This window comes from Haematobia irritans, chromosome 3, assembly GCF_050003625.1.
Source record: "Haematobia irritans isolate KBUSLIRL chromosome 3, ASM5000362v1, whole genome shotgun sequence".
NCBI classification, from domain to species: domain Eukaryota; kingdom Metazoa; phylum Arthropoda; class Insecta; order Diptera; family Muscidae; genus Haematobia; species Haematobia irritans.
Window position 1 is genome coordinate 10,541,224 of NC_134399.1, and position 12,222 is coordinate 10,553,445.

Genomic DNA, 12,222 nt, shown 5'->3' on the forward strand with positions numbered 1-12,222 from the left:
GAAAGTGAAAGCCCCATGAGCGTAGCTCATCTGTGAACGGAGAAAAGTCAAAGGGGGTAAAAGTACTTTTTGTTACAATTTCAACTATTTTCAACACCGATTTTCACCTATTTACAACCCACGACAACGAACTAAAGTGGGTATACGTAGGTAGCTGCACCCTTAGAGCATCCCCCAGTGAAAGCCCCATGGGCGTAGCTCATCTGTGAACGGAGAAAAGTCAAAGGGGGTAAAAGTACTTTTTGTTACAATTTCAACTATTTTCAACACCGATTTTCACCTATTTACACCCCACGACAACGAACCAAAGTGGGTATACGTAGGTAGCTGCGCTCTTGGAGCATCCCCCAGTGAAAGCCCTATGGGCGTAGCTCATCTGAGAACGGAGAAAAGTCAAAGGGGGTAAAAGTACTTTTTGTTACAATTTCAACTATTTTCAACACCGATTTTCACCTATTTACACCCCACGACAACGAACTAAAGTGGGTATACGTAGGTAGCTGCACCCTTAGAGCATCCCCCAGCGAAAGCCCTATGGGCGTAGCTCATCTGTGAACGGAGAAAAGTCAAAGGGGGTAAAAGTACTTTTTGTTACAATTTCAACTATTTTCAACACCGATTTTCACCTATTTACACCCCACGACAACGAACTAAAGTGGGTATACGTAGGTAGCTGCACCCTTGGAACATCCCCCAGTGAAAGCCCCATGGGCGTAGCTCATCTGTGAACGGAGAAAAGTCAAAGGGGGTAAAAGTACTTTTTGTTACAATTTCAACTATTTTCAACACCGATTTTCACCTATTTACACCCCACGACAACGAACTAAAGTGGGTATACGTAGGTAGCTGCACCCTTGGAGCATCCCCCAGTGAAAGCCATATGGGTGTAGCTCATCTGTGAACGGAGAAAATTCAAAAGGGGTAAAAGTACTTTTTGTTACAATTTCAACTATTTTCAACACCGATTTTCACCTATTTACACCCCACGACAACGAACCAAAGTGGGTATACGTAGGTAGCTGCGCTCTTGGAGCATCCCCCAGTGAAAGCCCTATGGGCGTAGCTCATCTGTGAGAGGAGAAAACACAATGGGGGTAAATGTTATATTTGTCACAATTTCAACACTGATTTTCGCCTAGTTACACCACACGACAACGAACTAAAGTGGGTATACGTAGATAGCTGCACTCTTGGAGCATCCCACAGTGAAAGCCCCATGGGCGTAGCTCATCTGAGAACGGAGAAAAGTCAAAGGGGGTAAAAGTACTTTTTGTTACAATTTCAACTATTTTCAACACCGATTTTCACCTATTTACACCCCACGACAACGAACTAAAGTGGGTATACGTAGGTAGCTGCACCCTTGGAGCATCCCCCAGTGAAAGCCCCATGGGCGTACCTCATCTATGAACGGAGAAAAGTTAATGGGGGTAAAAGTACTTTTTGTTAGAACATCAACTATTTTCAACACTGATCTTCGCCTATTTAGACCCCACGACAACGAACTAAAGTGGGTCGACGTAGGTAGCTGCACCCTTGGAGCATCCCCCATCGAAATCCCCATGGGCATACCTAATCTGTGAACGGAGGAATGTCAAGGAGCGCTAAAATATTTTTTCAGTACTCTATAGCGGCAAATTTTTTTTAACAAAGGTTTAATATGTGTACCAGTAATATTCGTTTTCGCTTAGTCATGATTTTATCGAATCTATATATTATTATCCTTGAATCATTTATTTAAAAAAATTAAATATTTATTGTTGAAAGTTTAATATTTCTACTCGATCATTTTTGCTAACAAAGTTCGCGAACAGAACTATTGTCACTAGAGTTCATACACGGTGTAGATGCCAAGTAAGAAGAAGATTATTAAAATTGCGCGCTTTTGATACTGCGTGTAGTTTAATATAACTTTAAACGTGAAAGACAAGGATGGCAATATAGAGTACCATGCCGCCCTTTTTTGTTTTGAAACATTTAAATATATCCAATGTGCAAAACAAGGACGGAGGTATAATTATAGCATTTTGCCGCCCTTTACCAACATTTTAATGCGAATGCCAACCCAGTAGAATAAATATACTTTATCTTTGCTAATGAAGCTAATATTGTAATATTGTTTATGTAGTTGTTGTTTATAGGACTTCTATTATGATACAACAAAATTTCATTAGCAAAATAAGATATGCATTTTTTATGGGCAATGGTAATTTCGCACGATATTCGACAAATCTGTGGCGTCTGAACGACACACAGTAACTATTGGATTTCCAAAATTTTGTCTCGTTTAGTTGGCACCACTTTTCACATGATTGTAACCTAGGGCACAAACATGCAAAGATAATCGAATTCTATTGCAAAACACCAAAAAACCCAAAAATATATATATTTATTTCATGTATTCTAGATAAAAAGCCATAAATACAAGTAATTGAATTTTATAAGGAGAATTATTAGGACGCGCACATCGTTATACGGAGGCAAACATGTATATGAAGAAGCGTTCACATTACAAGATTATTTGTACAAAATTTTGGGGATGCCATATAATGAGCCGTCCAGATTATAAGTTTATCCTGTAGTGGGATTCTTTATTTCTTCACGATAATCGCAACGTTTACGTTGTCTACGAAAAAACGTGGTTGCACTAACGATCGTGTCATTCTGTAACTAATCTGTAGCAACTGTTGTTTAATCTGCGTTGCGCTTGGCAACCCTGCTACGAAAAACGGTGGAATGACAAAAACAGTTTGTAAAATTGTTTGGATATTTAAAAGAAATACACAAGCCGGAAGAGCAAAAATCTATATGAAATTCCCTTTAATTTAAGACCATTCAAGGCAGTTCCGACCGACAAAATTCTGAGAACGGCTTAGTACCTTCGGATTTTTAAAATATTGCTGAAAACTCTTTTGTAATAGAGAAGGGATCTATTAAAACTAACCGACATAATTAAAGACCCTATTTTGCATGAATGAAATTTTCTGCTCATAACGTCAATTTATTAGAGAAAACAAACAACCAAAAAATCTTCGTGGTTTACTTAACGATGTATTTATTATTATCTGCACAGAAAACAACACAGCTGATTTTAAACGATTGTAAATATAGTTTAAAACATCTACCGAATAGCTTTGATGTTACTTTTCTTGTTATCCCATCTTAACTATGCGATTCATCGTTAAAATTGAATACAGAATCACACTACAGACGACAGTAATCGAGTCAAAAATATTGACCACACTTTTAAGTTATGTCCGATATCATAATCGATACTGCTACTTGTTAATGTGATCGACAACACATTTATCGATTTTTTAGTCATTCTGTACAACAACATTGCGTCCTGATAAACTTATTATCTGGACGCGGTATAATGCACATGGTATTTCCAAAAAGTTGTACAACTAATCATGTAATATGAACGCTACTTCATATACATGTTTGCCTCCGTATAACGATGTGCGCATCTAATAATTCTCCTTATAAAATTCAATTACTTGTATTTATGGCTTTTTATCTAGAATACATGAAATAAATATATATATTTTTGGGTTTTTTGGTGTTTTGCAATAGAATTCGATTATCTTTGCATGTTTGTGCCCTAGGTTACAATCATGTGAAAAGTGGTGCCAACTAAACGAGACAAAATTTTGGAAATCCAATAGTTACTGTGTGTCGTTCAGACGCCACAGATTTGTCGAATATCGTGCGAAATTACCATTGCCCATAAAAAATGCATATCTTATTTTGCTAATGAAATTTTGTTGTATCATAATAGAAGTCCTATACAAAACAACTACATAAACAATATTACAATATTAGCTTCATTAGCAAAGATAAAGTATATTTATTCTACTGGGTTGGCATTCGCATTAGAATGTTGGCAAAGGGCGGCAAAATGCTATAATTATACCTCCGTCCTTGTTTTGCACATTGGATATATTGAAATGTTTCAAAACAAAAAAGGGCGGCAAGGTACTCTATATTGCCATCCTTGTCTTTCACGTTTAAAGTTATATTAAACTACACGCAGTATCAAAAGCGCGCAATTTTAATAATCTTCTTCTTACTTGGCATCTACACCGTGTATGAACTCTAGTGACAATAGTTCTGTTCGCGAACTTTGTTAGCAAAAATGATCGAGTAGAAATATTAAACTTTCAACAATAAATATTTAAATTTTTTAAATAAATGATTCAAGGATAATAATATATAGATTCGATAAAATCATGACTAAGCGAAAACAAATATTACTGGAACACATATGAAACCTTTGTTAAAAAAAAAAATTTGCCGCTATAGAGTACTGAAAAAATGTTTTAGCGCTCCTTGACTTTCCTCCGTTCACAGATTAGGTATGCCCATGGGGATTTCAATGGGGGATGCTCCAAGGGTGCAGCTACCTACGTCGACCCACTTTAGTTCGTTGTCGTGGGGTCTAAATAGGCGAAAATCAGTGTTGAAAATAGTTGATGTTCTAACAAAAAGTACTTTTACCCCCATTAACTTTTCTCCGTTCACAGATGAGCTACGCTCATGGGGCTTTCACTGGGGGATGCTCCAAGAGTGCAGCTACCTACGTATACCCACTTTAGTTCGTTGTCGTGGGGTGTAAATACGTGAAAATTGGTGTTGAAAATAGTTGAAATTGTAACAAAAAGTACTTTTACCCCCTTTGACTTTTCTCCGTTCACAGATGAGCTACGCCCATGGGGCTTTCACTGGGGGATGCTCCAAGAGTGCAGCTACCTACGTATACCCACATTAGTTCATTGTAGTGGGGTGTAACTAGGCGAAAATCAGCGTTGAAATTGTGACAAATATAACATTTACCCCCATTGTGTTTTCTCCTTTCACAGATGAGCTACGCCCATGGGGCTTTCACTGGGGGATGCTCCAAAAGCGCAGCTACCTACGTATACCCACTTTAGTTCGTTGTCGTGGGGTGTAAATAGGTGAAAATCGGTGTTGAAAATAGTTGATGTTCTAACAAAAAGTACTTTTATCCCCTTTGACTTTTCTCTGTTAACAGATGAGGTACGCCCATGGGGCTTTCACTGGGGGATGCTCCAAGAGTGCAGCTACCTACGTATACCCACTTTAGTTCGTTGTCGTGGGGTGTAAATAGGTGAAAATCAGTGTTGAAAATAGTTGAAATTGTAACAAAAAGTACTTTTACCCCCTTTGACTTTTCTCCGTTCACAGATGAGCTACGCTCATGGGGCTTTCACTGGGGGATGTTCCAAGGGTGCAGCTACCTGTGTATACCCACTTTAGTTCGTTGTCGTGGGGTGTAAATAGGCGAAAATCGGTGTTGAAAATAGTTGAAATTGTAACAAAAAGTACTTTTACCCCCTTTGACTTTTCTCCGGTCACAGATGAGCTACGCCCATGGGGCTTTCACTGGGGGATGATCCAAGAGTGCAGCTATCTACGTATACCCACTTTAGTTCGTTGTCGTGGGGTCTAAATAGGCGAAAATCAGTGTTGAAATTGTGACAAATATAACATTTACCCCCATTGTGTTTTCTCCTTTCACAGATGAGCTACGCCCATGGGGCTTTCACTGGGGGATGCTCCAAGAGCGCAGCTACCTACGTATACCCACCTTAGTTCGTTGTCGTGGGGTGTAAATAGGTGAAAATCGGTGTTTAAAATAGTTGAAATTGTAACAAAAAGTACTTTTACCCCCTTTGACTTTTCTCCGTTCACAGATGAGCTATGCCCGTGGGGCTTTCACTGGGGGATGCTCCAAGAGCGCAGCTACCTACGTATACCCACTTTAGTTCGTTGTCGTGGGGTGTAAATAGGTGAAAATCGGTGTTGAAAATAGTTGAAATTGTAACAAAAAGTACTTTTACCCCCTTTGACTTTTCTCCGTTCACAGATGAGCTACGCTCATGGGGCTTTCACTGGGGGATGTTCCAAGGGTGCAGCTACCTGCGTATATCCACTTTAGTTCATTGTCGTGGGGTGTAAATAGGTGAAAATCGGTGTTGAAAATAGTTGAAATTGTAACAAAAAGTACTTTTACCCCCTTTGATTTTTTTCTCCGTTCACAGATAAGCTACGCTCATGGGGCTTTCACTGGGGGATGTTCCAAGGGTGCAGCTACCTGTGTATACCCACTTTAGTTCGTTGTCGTGGGGTGTAAATAGGCGAAAATCGGTGTTGAAAATAGTTGAAATTGTAACAAAAAGTACTTTTACCCCCTTTGACTTTTCTCCGGTCACAGATGAGCTACGCCCATGGGGCTTTCACTGGGGGATGATCCAAGAGTGCAGCTATCTACGTATACCCACTTTAGTTCGTTGTCGTGGGGTGTAACTAGGCGAAAATCAGTGTTGAAATTGTGACAAATATAACATTTACCCCCATTGTGTTTTCTCCTTTCACAGATGAGCTACGCCCATGGGGCTTTCACTGGGGGATGCTCCAAGAGCGCAGCTACCTACGTATACCCACCTTAGTTCGTTGTCGTGGGGTGTAAATAGGTGAAAATCGGTGTTTAAAATAGTTGAAATTGTAACAAAAAGTACTTTTACCCCCTTTGACTTTTCTCCGTTCACAGATGAGCTATGCCCGTGGGGCTTTCACTGGGGGATGCTCCAAGAGCGCAGCTACCTACGTATACCCACCTTAGTTCGTTGTCGTGGGGTGTAAATAGGTGAAAATCGGTGTTTAAAATAGTTGAAATTGTAACAAAAAGTACTTTTACCCCCTTTGACTTTTCTCCGTTCACAGATGAGCTATGCCCGTGGGGCTTTCACTGGGGGATGCTCCAAGAGCGCAGCTACCTACGTATACCCACTTTAGTTCGTTGTCGTGGGGTGTAAATAGGTGAAAATCGGTGTTGAAAATAGTTGAAATTGTAACAAAAAGTACTTTTACCCCCTTTGACTTTTCTCCGTTCACAGATGAGCTACGCTCATGGGGCTTTCACTGGGGGATGTTCCAAGGGTGCAGCTACCTGCGTATATCCACTTTAGTTCATTGTCGTGGGGTGTAAATAGGTGAAAATCGGTGTTGAAAATAGTTGAAATTGTAACAAAAAGTACTTTTACCCCCTTTGATTTTTTTCTCCGTTCACAGATAAGCTACGCTCATGGGGCTTTCACTGGGGGATGTTCCAAGGGTGCAGCTACCTGTGTATACCCACTTTAGTTCGTTGTCGTGGGGTGTAAATAGGCGAAAATCGGTGTTGAAAATAGTTGAAATTGTAACAAAAAGTACTTTTACCCCCTTTGACTTTTCTCCGGTCACAGATGAGCTACGCCCATGGGGCTTTCACTGGGGGATGATCCAAGAGTGCAGCTATCTACGTATACCCACTTTAGTTCGTTGTCGTGGGGTGTAACTAGGCGAAAATCAGTGTTGAAATTGTGACAAATATAACATTTACCCCCATTGTGTTTTCTCCTTTCACAGATGAGCTACGCCCATGGGGCTTTCACTGGGGGATGCTCCAAGAGCGCAGCTACCTACGTATACCCACCTTAGTTCGTTGTCGTGGGGTGTAAATAGGTGAAAATCGGTGTTTAAAATAGTTGAAATTGTAACAAAAAGTACTTTTACCCCCTTTGACTTTTCTCCGTTCACAGATGAGCTATGCCCGTGGGGCTTTCACTGGGGGATGCTCCAAGAGCGCAGCTACCTACGTATACCCACTTTAGTTCGTTGTCGTGGGGTGTAAATAGGTGAAAATCGGTGTTGAAAATAGTTGAAATTGTAACAAAAAGTACTTTTACCCCCTTTGACTTTTCTCCGTTTACAGATGAGCTACGCTCATGGGGCTTTCACTGGGGGATGTTCCAAGGGTGCAGCTACCTACGTATACCCACTTTAGTTCGTTGTCGTGGGGTGTAAATAGGTGAAAATCGGTGTTGAAAATAGTTGAAATTGTAACAAAAAGTACTTTTATCCCCTTTGACTTTTCTCTGTTCACAGATGAGCTACGCCCGTGGGGCTTTCACTGGGGGATGCTCTAAGGGTGCAGCTACCTACGTATACCCACTTTAGTTCGTTGTCGTGGGGTGTAAATGGGTGAAAATCGGTGTTGACAATAGTTGAAATTGTAACAAAAAGTACTTTTACCCCCTTTGACTTTTCTCCGTTCACAGATGAGCTACGCTCATGGGGCTTTCACTGGGGGATGTTCCAAGGGTGCAGCTACCTGTGTATACCCACTTTAGTTCGTTGTCGTGGGGTGTAAATAGGCGAAAATCCATATCGAAATTTTTACTAAAATTACTTAGCCCCCCTTTTAAAATTTTAATACGCTACGGTTATGGAAATGCAACTGTAGCTTTCTACTCAGTCTGGGCTGTCTACTGGTTTTAAAATTTAAAAGAAATTGTATTCATAATGCGTTCAAAAATAGACATAAAGTTGATTTGAACCCCCCCTGATTTCTCCTCTCACAGGTTACGTACGCCCATGGGCTTGTCACTGGGGTACGCTCCTCAGTTGGGGTAACCAACGTGTACCCCCTTTGGTTCATTATCGTCTATCAGAAATAGCCAAAATCAGCTTTGAACAGTTTAGTCGTATTTTTGGGTTTTAACTCCCTATAGTTTAAAGGTCTAAATATAAAATAATTAACAAAATGTGTTCATATTTTATTGCTTTTAGTCAAACAGCAACAAATCAAGATGAAATTCGTTTGATTTTGTGCGAATTTTCGCTGAAAAGTGAAAATTAAAAATTTTTCTGGTGGTTTGTGTCTTGGCTAAAAACAACTTTAAAAACAACTTTAACTTCACACCCTTCTTGTCATTGAGCTTAACATGGAATCGGGCAGCACTTAGTGATAAGAGAGAAGTTCACCAATGTGGTATCACAATGGACTGAATAGTCTAAGTGAGCCTGATACATCGGGCTGTCACCTAACCTAACCTTACATTCCTAAAATGCTGAGGTTTGTCGTCGAGTCGTATCAAAATTTAAAATTAGAGTTCTTTTGGACATATATCGGTCTATTTTTGGAACACTACACTACTATTGGAATACTGTTAAAATGAGATTTAGGTACACCACCTGGAGTCGACTCCGGAGTCGGAGTCGAGGCTAATAAGAAATGCTGGAGTCGGAGTCGGAGCCGGAGTCGAGCAAAATTGACTCGACTTCACAGCCCTGGTTGAAACAAGCCGTAGTCAAAATGACGAATGATGACGTTAGTGTACAAAACATAAGCATGACTTTCCAGGGTTAAAGATGGTGGGTACGCTATCCCTACGTAATGGAGATGTGGTCCCATGGTCGGTGCAAGAAAGTGGGCGTAGGGTTCGTTCGATATAGGTTAGGTTGTAGAGGGTGACATCAATTTTCTTGAATTGATGCCCACTTAGACCAGTATAGGTCCATTGTGATCCCTCGATGTGATTTTTCAATCTTTCTCCTTCCGATGCGGTCCGCTTTGTCCCAGAAACTTCCACCTGCTCGTTCTCTTTGAAAGAAATCTCAGAATAACCAACCAGAGGCCCTGATGAATGCAAGTATGTTCCTTAAGCTGCACTCCCACAGATCAGTGAGAGCCTGAAAGAAAAAGGAGCCCAGTATCTTGTTTCTTCTAAAGCTGAGTACTATGTTCAGTTTTCAAGCTGAAAACCAGCTTGTTTTCACGGTTACTTTTTTTAATTAATTAATTTAGAAATATAAAATTATTTACAATCAATTGCTTGGATCTTTTCCATCCATTATTTTGCAAGACTTGATCAAAATATAATTGTCTTCCTAAATATATTTGTACTTTTAATTTAGTGTTTTGGTGAAAACCCCGAACATAGTACTCACCTTAAAGGATAAAGCTGGGCACTGACACAGGAAGTGGTACGAGTCCTCCGTAACTTCCGGGTCCAGGCACCATCTACAGATATCGTCTTTAAGTCCTATTCTTACCATGTGTTTCCCAAGTGCGTTATGTCCTGTTATGATACCAATCAATGGCCGTAATTCCTCTCTGTTCATCGACAACAAAATTTCACAGTTCCTACGTTTCTTTTCATCCCATATCAACTTGGTTTGCTCGCAACCATCCGAAGAGACCCAGCATCTTCGCCATTGCTCATCATATTTAACCTCTATCCTGTAATGATAAGAAGATAGTGGAGGAGAAACATCCGCTAGGACGTTGTTCGTTCCACGAGCACCCTCCTTAGCCAGCACATCCGCTTTCTCATTTCCTATTATCCCATAGTGCCCAGGTACCCAGCACAGAGTTATATTATGCTGTTCAGTGAGAACCTTGAGTTCTCGACGACAGCGGCTGAATACCCTAGACCTTATGTCAGCACTGCACAATGCCTTTATAGCTGCCTGACTGTCGATGAAGAAGCTGATATCGCTTCTGAATAACGGCCTCATCAACAGCGATTCAGCAGCCTTTTTTTCGATATAGGAAAAAATCTGGGAAAATCGATATTGGAAAAACTACAGGTACAAATAAATCCCAATGGTGTCCGATGTAAAACGTGAGAATGGTATCGACCAATACTCCTTATACCGCGTTTTCACCAAGCATGTATTGCGGTTTGAAATGTTTTCCCTTTATAAGCATTTCAAAACGAGTCGTTTTCCCCATACAAAAAATCATGTTCAAAAACACAAGTTTTCCTACAAAAACACAATTCAATTTAATAATGTAAACGCCCCTAATTTGGAATATGCTCTGACTGAACATACTCTTTTCAAAATATATGTCAAATTATTGAAATAAATTTCATAGGAAAAACGAATAAACAAAGGGTTTGAAGAACATAGGGATGGGAAAATAACATAAAAAATGATTTCTCATAGCTATCGCGTTATTTATTTGAACAAACGGTGCGTATATTTGAATTTAGAATAAATGGGAATTTCGACTTTCCACCCTGCCAACATTTTTTGAATTTGACGGCGCTTCTGAGAATCTCCACCACGTCGAAAACAGTCGTATACGTTATCCAAAACTCATCGCAAAAAGGGCGTCACTATTGAGAAGTTGTACCACGCCAAGTTACCACAAAAAAGCATCGCATGAGTGCAATTGTTAGGTGCCTTTTTAGACAAATTTAGAACGACGCAGCTAAGAGTTCAAACTGTTAGACAAAGTACATTTTATGATAATTGTAAAAGAATCATTGTGGTCAAGTAAAATACGATTGTTTAGACGTTTATTAATTTGAGTAAAAATTTATAAATTATATATACGAATAAAAACATATTGAACATAATGTCTTAACAAAGAAATTATGTTGATTTATAAGTTGCATTCTGCTATATTCGGTTGATGCTCCAGCGTCTAACAGTGTTTATTCTTGATGGAGGTAGCGTGTCTGGAAAAATATTTGAAAAACTATCACTTTATTCCATTTGGAAAGACGAAAATTGCTCACCAATATACCTTTCACAATTTTAAGCGTAATAACTATGTTTTCGGCACTTCATTTTCGTTTTTATTTAAATAATTTATAATAAGCTAGTTGCGTTTGGTGTTTCATAAAATGGCGTTTGTGACAATAGTGATGGCAAAATACATTCATGTACAATTCGTGCTTTTTGATACGTACGAGTCTGTGGTAGCGATGAAAATGAAATGGAACTTTGATAACTACAGTTACCGATAAATCCCAATGGTTTGCGATGTGAAATATTAGAATGGAGTCGACCAATATTCCGTACAACTTCAGAGGCATGAAGATTTTTCTTTCAACATGCAATCTTGAAAATCTCGGAAAACACAGGCCATCTCCGTTTCAGCCTATAGGATAGCTTTTTATACCCTCCACCATAGGATGGGGGTATATTAACTTTGTCGTTCCGTTTGTAACACATCGAAATATTGCTCTAAGACCCCATAACGTATATATATTCTGGGTCGTGGCGAAATTCTGAGTCGATCTGAGCATGTCCGTCCGTCCGTCCGTCCGTCCGTCCGTCCGTCTGTTGAAATCACGCTAACTTCCGAACGACACAAGCTATCGACTTGAAACTTGGCACAAGTAGTTGTTATTTATGTAGGTCGGATGGTATTGCAAATGGGTCATATCGGTCCACTTTTACGTATAGCCCCCATATAAACGGACCCCCAAATTTGGCTTGCGGTCGCTCTAAGAGAGGCAAATTTCATCCGATCCGGCTGAAATTTGGTACATGGTGTTAGTATATGGTCTCTAATAACCATGCAAAAATTGGTCCATATCGGTCCATAATTACATATAGCCCCCATATAAACCGATCCCC